Genomic DNA, 14,087 nt, shown 5'->3' on the forward strand with positions numbered 1-14,087 from the left:
CAAGAAAAATCTTCGGGGAAATACCATTTACCATATTTTTATAGGTGCAGGCCAAATTTTTGTGTCCTTTACAGTCTCAAGTCCACAGTATTCTTAAAACCTTCAGTGAAATTACTACATATTTGTATCTGCTTCAGCTGAAGAATATCTGGCTTATTTTCCATACATCATGAATAGAGCACATGACTGTGATGCATTTGAAGCAGTAAGTAATGCTTCCATTGGATTGATATCATGGCAAATGTAGGCTGGAGTGGACATTCACTGGTCCAAGTGCATTGAATGTGTTTCTCTGAGAAAAACACAAAGCCCCAGCTGCAGCCACTGATTACATTATTGAGGAAAGTCTCCTTCCATTCACTGATTCATTTAAACAAGATTTTTGCTATGTAGATCAAAGGAATTTTTTCTGGTTAAATGATTTCTGATGAATATTTTTACTGACATATTTAGTCTGGTTTTTTGTTCATAGATTGATTTGCAATAATTTATCTTTAGAGTATGTGAAATATTTTAAATAATTCAGGCAATGGTTTATGAAAATACATGTTGCTCTATATTCTCTGCCATCCAAATTTGATTTAATGGTTTCTTATTTGGCACACTGGTTAAACACAATTTAGTTTCAGCTGGTGGTTTCATTTCTATGCCATCCTCTACTTCCTAGCCTTCTAAATGCTTTTGAGCTGAACAGGCAGGTTTTCCAGTGCAAATTCTATTCCTCAGTTCCTGCTAGAAAACCAAAAAAAATTTTCACTGAAGCACTTGTTGGAGGAAATATTTGTTTATACTGCAGTGCTACTGTTGGCTTTTGTTTCTCCAAAGATTGTTCTATCTAATTTTGTACTTCTATTGTTCTGTACCTACAACATGTTTCCCAGATCTGTGCATTTTGGTTTGATGAATATCTGAACTTAGATGATTTTCATTCAATTACAAGAGAAGCCTAGTTTTAGGCTTTCTTCAAAAGAAAATGACGAAGTGAGAAATAACTCAGTGTAAATTTGTAAGAAGGGGAGTTTAATCTGGATGTGTGAGATTTGCTTAATACGTTGTTTAGCAGATTTTGCTATCTTTCTTTGTAGAGATTATTTTAAATTAATTTCTGCTAACAGAAAATAAATGGCAGGGCTGGAAAAGATGGCATGCACATTTTAATTAAAACATTAGGTGTGTCTGAATAACATAAGATTTTGAGGCTGAAGAAATTTAACTCTGTCTCTCTCTCATACATGTAGAAAGAGAGATATGAGAGAGATCCAAGTAACACTTCACATGAAATCCCAAGTGCCTACTTAAGCTCTGAACAGTAACAAATATGTGCATATAACACCTATATGTTTTCCAAACAGTGAGTCCTACTTTTACAGCTTAATCTCTCATTTTTAATCCTCCTTATTTTTTTTCTAAGTGCCATAGTTAAATTCCTGACATAATTAACTTTATCTTTGAGAACAACAAGATGACACTTCATCCATTTTATCACTTCCCTATGTATTCAATTTTGCATGGTAAATCCAAGAAAAAAATATTTTCCAGTATAATTTCTTCAGTGTATCTCTCTGCTCTGTGAGAATTAGAAATGTTCTGCCTAAATTAAATACTTGGCAATGCTCATTATCTGATACTTAAAAAACAGGGGATCATCATAATGAGGGTTCAGGTCAGCCAGGGTTCCTCACAGACATACTCTGAACAGGAATTCCACTGCCTGCTTTCAAATACAATTAACAGTCACTTTGATTTTACTGACACTTGACACTGGAAATGTCAGGACAGAATTGTGAATAAAAGGAATAAAGCTTAACATTTAATTTTTTTTAGTAGAAAGACAGCTATGAAATGTATAGGGGAAGAAAAATATCATTTCATCCTGTAATGGACTTGTAAAAATACTCAGGATACTTGATGTAGAGCAGGCACCCAGTGCTAGGAATGTAGGCTCCCCAGAGGGCAAAAAGCCAAGTGTGATTTTTTCCGTGGGAAATGCAGAGAATAGGGGTGTGTTGGTACTGAGATACTGAAGCCTATATGTTCAGGATTCAAGGTACAGATGTGTTCCCAGGTCCACAGCCACTCTAATGAGAGGCATTTATCTTCCATCTTAGAAATGATGGCACTTACTTCTGTGTCTGTATCACAAATTAGAAACAAAAATGTTTAGACCTGGAAGGCTAGGTTGAATTTTATTGTGTGGGTGTCTCTTTTTACTTCTGCTACCTATCCTTTTCTCCAAACTTTTTTGGCTTTCTGTCTACCTTCCTTTCAGGAGAACATGTCAGCCACTAGCAAGTGTTCCAGTGCTGCTCTCTGGCTGCTTTTTATCTGCCTAGTGAAGTGCATACATTCTTCCTGTGCAGCAGTACACCTGTAATGGGAGAGTGCAGAAAACATCTCCATGATTCAGTCTGCAGGTAGTTCTGGCTCTTGTTAGCTGTTGCTGATTCTTCTGATAGCTGCAGCCTCAAGACCAGGATAATCACTTGCATTTGATTTCAGGGATAATTCACTGTTCTATTAAATAAACATTTGATTGCATTGACCATGCCTGGAAAAGAATCTACTGACACAACTATTTTCTGGAAGTATTTTAATTACTAATTCATATAGATAAGAATTTGAAATATATTCCTTTTCCCACTTAGATGATAGACTTTTTTTAACCATTTTTCTCACCTCACTCTAAAATGAGCAAGATGTTTTTCTGTTCGGATTATGAGAACTGTACTTTTGAGCACTATGGAGAGATTTAGATACATTTTGCTTTATTTTTTAAATAACAGGCATTGAAAATATAATTATCTAGCAGTTTGTTTTAATTATTTTTCCTTTTTTTTGTCTTTTAAATCAAAATTTTCATCTTGCTTTAGTGATTAGAAATGTACTATGCCAAGAGAAATTACCTTCATTTGTAATATTCATAGTAAAGGTCTTGGATGATTATGCAGGGCAATATAAGGTGACTTAGTATACAAATCCCAGAAAAAATGTGCAGTAGTATTCATTGTTTTAAGGTCCAGTGATTGGCCTAACAAAAGCTATATTAAAAAAAAAAGACAATGGCAACACCTGGTCCAAAATCCACTGGAATGAATGAGTTTTATATCAACCTTAACAACGAATGAGCGTGTTTACCCAGTTTTGGAAACTAACCTCCTTCCTAGGATCACTGAGCTCCATTCCTTTCCTCTGCATCCCATTCTGGCATTGACAAAAGAAGACACTGAGGTATAACTCATCTAAAAGGCAGTGAATTATTAAATGTAATGTTTTCTTAAAAAGAAATCCACAGCTCCCTCAAGGAGATACAAATCCATTGAATTACACAGAACTATTAAGACTCGGCTGCAGTTCCACTAAAAGCAAATTTTTCCTCTAGCTCAAATGTGAGCTGATCCAGAGCCTGGAAGTATAAACTGTAAATGTTGTTCTCTGCATGTGATTGCTTCCAACTGTTCTTTTAACTAGCTCATGTCACAGACAACAATTAGCAATAAAGTTAGTTTAACAGGCTGATTTCCATTTTCCAAGGGACAATTAGTGCGTCTTTTTCAGTATTTTGGTTTTATAGACAGTTTTAACACTGTGATCTTACTCATTGTTTCTGTTAATCTGGCTAGGGACAGGTATGGGAAAAGTAAAGCAGGATCAGGTTATGCTCTAATTGGAAGCCCCAGTTAACAGTCTTGGAGTCAGATCTAAACCCATTTTCTCTGTCTCTGGATGTAGGTTAGAAAACTGTTATGACCATTTCCCACAACTGCTTCAACTTCTATTTACAATTAAGCCCTGAACTGTCCTCAAACATGACTGTGTAACTCTTATTCGTATAAATGAGAGAGTCATTTATGCACTTGAACTATCATTCAAAATTAGGCACAAGCTGCCTGGAGATGCTGATATCTATTATCAAGAATTATTAAATGCTTATGTAACTTCAAGACATCCCTATGTTTAAGTTTGTATTTTTAGACAGACCTGAATAATCTGGGTTTTTTTTGTTTGTTTGTTTGTTTTAACAAAAAAGCCTTGAGTGTTCTCAAGTGCATTTCCATTGTATTTGGCTGATGTAAAAGTGAAATATGGTTCCTCTGGAAGAGTCAATGACAAGCAAGTAGGACATATGGTTACCAGGGAAATGGAGCATTCACTAGTCAGATGCTTGGTTGACTTGTATAATAAATAGCTCACTGAGCATATGAATTGTATCTGGAAAAACTAAATGATTAATCTAATAGCATTATTTAAAAAAGTCCAAATCTATTTACATCAATAATGAACCTTGCATCAAATTTGTCAATGTCTCCAAAACTACTACAAAGTTCAGTAGCATGTAAGTCACTTTGCAGGTCTTGATGCCCAATTGGAAATCAATGACTGCATCAATGAAGTTCTGTCTGTGTTTATAAGAAAGAATTTTTAAGCGTTAAAATGCAAACAATAAAATTTAAAATATAGTTATCCACAATTTTTTTGAATTTGGAAGTGCTCAAATATAACATAGACCCAAAATAACTTCTGAGGGTTCAACAGCTCTTGTTAGCCTTGTCTTACATGAGATTTTTTTTTCTTCCCCTTTCAAAAGTCACCCACCAAAAATCTCTTGTTTACAGAAAATTTAATTACTTTATATCTGCATATTTTGCCATTAGAAAAAAAGTAGATCTTTCCATTTGCTTTAAGGAATTTCTGATATTTTTCAAGTTATACACCTGCAAGTTTTTCAGTGTAAAACATCATCTTGTGATTACACGCCTAACTCTGTGCTATATAAATAACATATACATATAAAGATACCTTTCTGAAGAGATCTTTAAAATACTGAAGGGAAGTTTCCTATTAAATGTATAAACAAAGGGGTGAAATATTCAAGCATATTGATCAGTAGTAAAGCCAGTGTGAAAAAGTTGTTTTTTTAAAATGCATATTTCCTTTTCACGAGTACTGTTCAATCTTACCTCGTAAAAGATAGTCTTTGATGGCTAAAGTAGTTGAGACAGGTTATGTGTTAAAAAGAATCTGCTAGGAAATCTAAACTTGTACATAGGCCTTTCTATCAAATTCAGTGTTTGTGAAGCATCCTACCAAAGTATAGCCAAAATTGCTGTGATGATTTATGTTAATAACTCATGTAGGATTCCCATTAAAGCTTTCATTTAAATAGAGATTGAACTAAGAACATATTCATGCAGAAACCCCCTGTGGACTGAGTAGTTATGAAAAAAAATTAATATCAATTTCCCCTGCAATGTTTTGTTACCTATAGATATAGCTATCAAAGAATGCCTGGTGAGCAATAAAGGACACAATATTACGTATCTGAATCGCAAGATCAATCTTGAAGAATGATGAACTTGAGCAACCATATCTTGATACAGAGAGTTCAGCTCCAATATATAATAATTCAGTGACTGGAGGTTAACAGCTGAGATGGAGAAAGTATGCAGTATAACAACAAACAGACAACCATGAACTTCTGGGTTTTTTTCCACAACAAAATCCTCAGTATCAAAATTCACTGAGACCAATTTTGTTTCCAAATGCATTACGCCTCAGGTGAGATTTTTTTAATTATTTGTTGAGTCTGAGGTGGAGATCAGTTGCACTTGCTGCACAAATGGCATACTAAATGGCTGATTTCACAAAAAAAAAAAAAAAAAAAAGGAAGGAAGAATAAGATACTTGATATCTTGACATGAGGCAATAAAGCCTTTTACCAGCAGCTCCTTATCTCAGAGGCCAGCCCTAACAATGTGTGTGTACCCTGGAGCCACTGGTAGCCCTGTGGGTAGGGTCACAGGATGGGACTGAATATTTGGCAGCTTGATCCTTAAACCTGATTTTTCTTTTTATAGCGTTCATGAGGAAAAAGCTAAATTGTATGCCAAAGATCAGTGTTTCCAAGAGAGTAGGACTTTCTTTGCTTAATTTCTCCAAAACATGCCTCCTTTATATGGCTGAATTCAGATTAGTCAGTCATGTCATCAGGTAGCAGAGACCACCACAAAGTGGACATATTTTTGCCACTAAATGGACCTGGGTCCTCTGTTGAAGCCAAACCCCAATCTGTGTTGATCCCAAAACGAGAAGTTTAACAAACATAACCTATCAGACCAAAGGAGAGAGCCAAGCCCATGTCACAGCAATAATCCTTCTCAGGCGCTGCTGGTTAAACTGTCAGGTGTACTGATTTTGCTGACATTTTCTCAGCATTTCAGATGAAATTGCTTTTTCAGTCTATGTCATTTATTACTCTGTTAAACTTGAATGCTAGTAACAAGACTCTCCTGTTCTGTCATAGGTGAAGTTTGTTTCTACTCATGTTGTTAATTATCAGCACAGGTTTCACAGAACATCTTGCAGCACCCTAATCATTCATTTCAAAGCCATGCATTAAAAAAACATCAAGAATTCTAAGTTGTGTGTGGATGTTCTGAGTGCATTTTCTGGCCTATTGTTAAATAATCATAAATTACTAAAAGGACTTTCATAAGCTAAAGTAAGTTTTTCTTTTCCTAGTTGTGCCAAGTTTATATTCCCAGGGATAAATAAGTTCTGATGATGAAGGTAGCATGCTAATGGGGTTTTTCTTCTAGTTACCACAGACAAAAGCCTGTAGTATATTAATTAGTTTAGCGATGATATTTGGCAGAAAAGCTTCCAAAAGCTGATTAAAATATAGGAAGAAAATGAGTGAGTGATTACTTCTGGTTTTCCAGTAATTCCCTGTTAACAAAGACATGTTTCAGATTAACAGGTAAGTGCTGGCAGCATGTCTTTGTATCTTTTCACTTCCATGTCTTTATAAAGTAAAATGTAGATGTTAGTCTAAAACCTTTAGTGACGTATCAGAAGCTGTATGTACCAGGCAGCACTTATATGTTGGTAATTCCCCTGTGAGTGTTGTTTTTTTTAGTTGCCAACCAAGGTGGCTGCTTGGCACTGAAGTTTATTAAAACACTGTTTAAAATTTTGAAGTATTCCTTCACCTTAGTCCTACTACACCAACCAGCTATTTTATAACAACGTATGGTTTTAAAAGAGGAGAATTTCAAGTGCAGTGTGGTCAGCTGTTACAAATAAATCAGAAAATAAAAATTAGAATTGGGAGCATAGAACACACTTGTAAAGGTTCTGCCCTGGATCCCCCATCAGTTAAAATAAAAAAAAAAAAGGAAGAAAGTAACTTTATTTTCCACCCAGCACAGATCAAAGTCCATTGCTTTCTCTCTGCATTCACTGGTGTTTTGATTTTTTTATCATTACCATAGTCAAATAACTCCCTCCTCTCCCATTACTCATCTCTCCTGTCGTTAGTCAATGACATGCTGGGGAGCTACACCACAAGGAAGGGAAAAGATGTCAGTGAAAGTATCTCTCTTTTCCCTTCAATTCCCGCATCTGCACACTTTGCTTAATTGCAAAGCACATTTTGCTTAATTTTTATTTGTAGATAATCAGTTTTTAATCCATTTTTTGTCTGTTGAAAGAGTAAGTTAACACTTTTATTCTTTGATCCTGAATCGGCAAACATACCCGTGTCTCATGCAGTGCAAAACCACAGCAGGAAAAAACATACATGAAGTGTTTTAGACCTAGGTACTTATTTTACAATAGTATTTTTTCCTGTCTGATTGGATCTCTTCTCATGACTCTTGTGACAGTGTTTTATTACAATTTGGTATGAGAAAAGCAAAAGTTATGTAATCTCTGTATGTCTTTTACATTTGTATGTTTCTGGTATTTGTATGCTAGAATACATTAATACACTGCTGTTTGTAGTCAAAATTATCAGGAAACTGTTTTGAAACATGAGATTCTCTCAATAAAATATGGTGCTGTCCTAAATCAGATATAATTTATGGCAAGAATGTGGAGAATAGAGGGTTAATGTAACCTAACCCATTTCATATAAGATTAACACAGAAAGAAACTGAAAATACATGAAACATTGGTGTCAAAATGCTAAAAATATTAATATTGAAATTTCTTCTTTTACATTACAGTTCTTCTGATACTTTAACATGCAGAACCCTGTACTAGGTGGCAAGGTGTGACGGGGCCATTGAATATCTAATTGGCAATTGAATGGCAATTGAACATTTACTATCCTGATAATTACCAGCACCAGAACACATCTGGCCAAGCATTTAAAGCAAATGAGTGAAATTACTCTGATCAGTATTGAAACATATGCTGCTTTTTTTTTCTCCTCCTCATCTTCAGCAGCCAGGCAGAAGGAGCTAAAAAGGTTAAAAGCTGATATCTCACTTCCATTGTGCAACAGAGAAAGCATTTAGCTAAAGAAAATTACAACCAATAATGCTTTGAGCTTTCAAAATTATCTGCAAATGCATTTTGCTGCAGAGCTTGTCAAAAGTCTCAAGAATTTCAATACCCAAAGGCTGGGCAGGCAAGAGGAGGATGGTCTGGTAGGAGGAGGCTTGACCAGGTAGCACAGCAGAGCATGATGTATTGTGCTGCACTCTGCTGATCCTGTTCTGGGAGAGGGTTGGGTATTACTCACTGTAGTCAGCCTAGTGGAAGCTATATTTTTTGAAAGGGCAGATTAACAATCAGAAGACTTTTTTTTTTTTCCCTGTCAACTTGATGGGAGGTGGTTTTTCTTTTTATTTTTATGTTTATCATGTCTGTTTGAAACTCCTCTGTCAGGCATTTTGGATGCTAAAATAAACTGTGAGGAGGTGGGCTAATGGTGAAAGAACAAATAGTAAAAAGATGTGCATGAGAAAGACAAATGGAGATCTCTGTCATGTATTACACAAAGTGCAATAAAAAGAGGTGTAAAAATGGGTTTTAAAAGTCTGCTAATTTTAAATATTCTCCTACTTCTGGTATATTTTTCCAAGAGCAAGAATATTTTTTTAAAGATTAATTCTTACATAACTGTAGGAATTTTAAGTGGATCCACTATGTTTTTCCAAACTTTTCTCTAAAAATGTTTATTCATATGTAATAAATATATGAATTCCTTAGAAAGTGAGTAAAAATGATGAGACATTTTTAACAATATTTTAGTGCTTTCCAGATATTACAAATATGGAATCAGAAGCAGAAAACCCTATGATGCCCATGAGTCTTTGACATAAAGTTAACATTGGACAACATTATTTATTGTCTCTATCATAGTTTAATCCCACATAATATTAGAAGAAATTTAATTTATTACTGACTCTTTCAAGCTTTTAGGCTGTTCTTTTGTGTTCTAGGGAGAAAAGATGCTACTGAATACATGTAAATCAAATTACTTTGTGTTCTTTTAGAGATCTTTGCATTTTGTTGAACCCAGAAAATAAATTAATAGAAATACTCTGTGCTATTGCCTACCTACATAATGGAACTGAATCACAGATCTCATCTTTATTATTGGCAAAAGCATTTCATTCCTAAGCATTCAAACTCTAATGTTGAAAAAGCTTGCAAAAAATTACATTTCTGTAGAAGTGTGAAGGGGCGTGTTTTATTTTGTCTGTTAGCACTATGATGCCTGGAGGTGAGTGCTTAGATTGCTAAGGTTTATGCCTAACATATATTTAGCCTAATTAGCAAATGAGGTCAGCAATTAGAGAGCTGAAGGGAATCAGTGTATGATCTTAGCTATGTCATGAGGGTTATGAGGAAAAAAAGCACCAGCTAAAATCTTCACATTAGCTTTGAATTGCAGTGATGTATTACCAGAAAAAAAAATTGCTACAAAACTTCCTCACAGAGGGCAGAAAAGCCATTTGATCAATGGCTTTGATCATTGCAGTGGCTGATCAGCAGGGTAATGACATGGGAAATTACACATTCATTGAACACATCCCACACATCATCTGCTAAAGTGGCCTCCATCTGGCAGGTGGGGCTGGCAGGGAAGTGGGGGTGCTCTGCTCTCTCTTGGAGGAGTCACCACAGGCTGCCTCCTTGGTGCCAGCAGAACCTGCGTGAACAAAGAGCACACGCTTGGTCACCACAACTGTTTGAGGTTTTAATCCTCATTTTGCATGGTAGTGTACTTCTCTGGCTCCTCCATCTCCTGCAAGGTAAGCAGGATAGATGGTCTAAACCCCTTGAGCCAGCCATGAGCCATCATCTTCAGCAGTCCTGGAAATACTTCAGAGTGTTCTGTAATCCACTTCCTGGACACGAATCATAAAGGGAGGAACATAATATAAAGGGATAAAAGAGAAGCTGTCTTTAACGAGCACATGGCTCTCTGTCATAACAAATTACCCTGTGATGCTCATGATTAATTGTGCTGCCACTTGTTGTACGGCAGCACAGCAATGCAAGCCAAATAGGCACAATGCAAGGCTGTCTGCAAAATTAGTAAGCTTTTTAAATGTAATATTTATCACTGTCTGCCAGATGTGACAATCCTTCGACATATATGTGATCTTGCCTGTGGTGTCCTGAATTAAAATGAATCATATAGAGTCCTGGTTCAGTGCAGGGCCAATGAACCTATGCAAGCTGATGAGCCAGAAGGTGCTACAAATTAAAATGAATTTGTGCCAATCTCTCTCGAGCTATTTGTGATATTATTGCGTTACACTCTGCCTCTTTTTAAGATATTCTGTCACCATGCTTTTCCATGTGCATCATCTTCTTTTAGTCTTTGCATATATTTTCTTGCAATTGAGATATTTTTTCTTTCTTGTACCCTGTACTTATATTTCACACCTGTTTCCAGATTACTAATGTGGTGTTATTAAAACTGAGTCACAGTACCACCACAGAAACCCCAGTCCGAAGATTCCAAATCTTTTGTGGAAATCAAAGTACCAGTTATGTGTGAAGATTGCAGATCAGCCCCAGATACTCTGCTTCTTGGGCTTAAAGCATGATCACTCTACATCAGGCAATAAATTATTGAGATATATATTAAAAAAGCATATAATCTTAACAAAACAATTTTAAACTACCAGACTGTGCTGCCTGTTAATAGCTCATCACCTGCTGTCTTTGATAGCCTTGCTTTCTATTATTTTTCAGGGGAAACTTCTCAAATTTTTCAGAGATTTTTTTCCAGAGGTAAATCTAAAAATTAAATATGTGATGAGAAATTATGTTTCTGGAATGTAACTAGGAATCCAGATAGCCTTTGAAGATTTGGGTTTTGATATTTACTGAGCTTTTATCTCCCTGGGGTCCTACCACACAAAGGACAATCCAGACAAACTGTGCTTTTGAGAGATTTTCTAACATTAAGGGAGGCTATAAGCTCAGGTCCTGGATTAGACCCAAATATTTTTGCTCTCCAACCCAACTAACTGCACAACCACTGAAATTTTCTCCACTGGCAGAGCAGGTCAGTAACAGAGTGACGTGGGTTTGTCTCAGCGCTGCAGGCACTGCGCAGCTATGCTGACAGTCACTCCATCTGCTTTTACACAACTGTGTCTGCAGACCTAGGAGGGTAGGGTTTTTAGTTGTCTACTCAGCAGAAGAATATGTTTTTTTTCAATGAGTAAACTGCAAAAAATCAGGACAAAGTGGTTTGCAGTTATATAGTACAGTAAACTAGAACTGGGTTACATGGACCAGAGAGACCATGATCTATCTAAAAGAGATTCAACTTGTAATTCTTCTGTCAGTAAAAATGATATAAAGGACTATATTTCTCTGCTCAAATCAGTTATTGAAAAAAATCTATGTATAGAGAGAGGTTTAGAATAACTATTGCAGCTCAGAAGTCTATCTGAGATGAAAGACGTGGATTTTCAGAAGAAAAACTCAAGCTCTGCTTCTGGAAAGCAATGTATTATTTAGCTTATTAATGGAGGGCATAAAAGCACCAAATGAAAAGCAGCAAAGCAAAAATTTAGGACAAATAGTTGTAAAAATAGTGACCCAAGTCCTTTCCTGGATCTCTTTTTTATTTTTAAATTAACAAGGGGAACCACTAGAAGTGCAGTAGGAAAATGTTCAGTACTGACAGATGAAGACATGAAAGGATTCATCAGAATTATCTGTGACATCACTTAACTTTTTTTAATACTTGAAAAAGAAAATTCCTTCTTTCTGGAAGCTTTACTTTTACTCTTTTTTTTGATTTCTTTTTTTTTCATAATGAATTCTTGTATTATTTTGTTAATAGACATCTGGTTGACATACGTACTATGGCATTTATAATCTTTGGAAATGCACCAAGGTTGACTCCAGTTCATATTATTTTTTCTGCTGCTCAGAGCTGTGAAAGAAAAAAATTATTAATTCTGGATACATGATCTATTGTTTAAATTAGGAAAGAATCCACCCATGCCAGTGTTCCACCAATAAGGAAAGCAATGAAATGTGTGTTGAACAAATACAAGCCCGTTTTTGAGCTTAAGCACTCAACCTACACCATATTACTCCCAAGGCAAAAAAGTAACAGCTCAGTGTTATGAATATAGCAGCACACCTTTTATATAATGAAAATGAAAGAGAAAAAAAATCTGTCTTTCTAATGCATGGTGAATAAGCAAGCAACATTTTTATAAAAGGATTCATTAGCCAGGTCACAGCTTTCAGCCTAGAACCAGGACATTCAGGCTCACTTGCCTTAAGAGATTTGAAGTAAATATCTGTCCTCTTGGAAAGTTGTCTTACCCCTTGGTGAAAGGCTGCTCTGACACTTGAGGGGTACTGTTTTCCTCACCTGCTGAAAATCTAACACTGAAAAAACTCCAGGTTACTCTGGGCCGCAAAAATGCATCAGACTGTTGACTAGATATTCATTTGAAAGAAGAGGAGTGTTGGGGTCCAGGAGATAGGCTTGATCATTCATTTTATGCAAGTAATTCTTATGAAATGCTAAAACAGCTTCAGAACAGAGTCTGTATGTAAGACCCAGAAAAAGCTGCAGGCTGCCATCCTGCTGTGTCTCCTCTGCTCTGTGAACCCTGGCTTCTGTCCTGCACTGTAGGGAGGAAAAGGAGATTCACAACCACATCAAAACTGAAATGCCTTTGGGTTTCCAGGGAAGGAGGCTGCAAGAGCACATCGGGAACAAGAAGTATCTCTGGAGCTTGTGCTGTGTAGGGGTAGTTTGTAGTTGACTGGGAAGATTCCGAATGTGTGACCAAATCTTGTAGAAGATTCATAAGCCTTGTCTTGGATCCGTACGAGTTACCTATGACCTAATTTTAACCTGGTCATGATTTTAAAATGCTTTTTAGACAAGATAAGATACCTTGCAAATGGATGTGACATAATTCAGAGGGTATTTTTTTTTTTAAACCCCATTGAATAATATCTTACCTGGAGCTCTCTAATAAAATATTGAAGTACTTGCCCAAAACTATTAATATTCTTTTACCCTTAAAGATCCTTATTCCAAGATTAGCTAGATCCCAAGCTGCAAATGACCAAACTTCCCTGAAATATTTTATATTCTCCCACATAAATCCTACACACATTTTCACAAAATTGGTTTGCGTCACTCTTGGGCTATCTTCAAGGACTAAATCCTGTCACTTTTGCTCAGGTTCGTGATGCCTCCCTCTGCAAAAAGTCACATTAATTTTGAGTGCTTCCTCTTCTCACGCCTCTCCTGAGCTACAAAATCAGAGTCTTTCAGCAACACACTTGACGCTGACAGCAATTAAATCTGAGAAGTTCTGCCAATAATCCTCTGTTCCTCAAAGTGTGCTGCCTTCACTGTGAGGTGGGATGTTCTGTCAGGCTGTGCACAGCCCAGAGCAGGAGGCAGCCTGTCTGGCAGTCCTCCAGTGCCTCACTACCTCAGGTGTGTTACTGTTTCCTTATCTCATGGTGTAAAAATTAATTTCTTCATGCAATATACCATGTTCAGACACTGCAGTGATGAACACCGAGGAAATGCGTTATGGAAAAAAGATACATATGTGAGTGGAGCAGCAGCTGTTGCCAGACCTTTTATCCATGTCTGGGTTTTGCTGCTACTTGAGGGAAGCAACCCAGAAGGTCTCATTATGCAATGCAGAGCCGTAGGTTATATAAATCAGATGCAGTAAAACTTGACACCAAGCAAAGCATAACTTTGACCCTGTTCCAAATAGATTATTAAACACCACAGTAATTTTCCCTATATCACTGAAGTCTTAATCAATCCTAATACG

The sequence above is a fragment of the Lichenostomus cassidix genome, chromosome 4 (assembly GCF_008360975.1).
Source record: "Lichenostomus cassidix isolate B80296 chromosome 4, HeHo_3.0, whole genome shotgun sequence".
In the NCBI taxonomy this organism is placed as follows: domain Eukaryota; kingdom Metazoa; phylum Chordata; class Aves; order Passeriformes; family Meliphagidae; genus Lichenostomus; species Lichenostomus cassidix.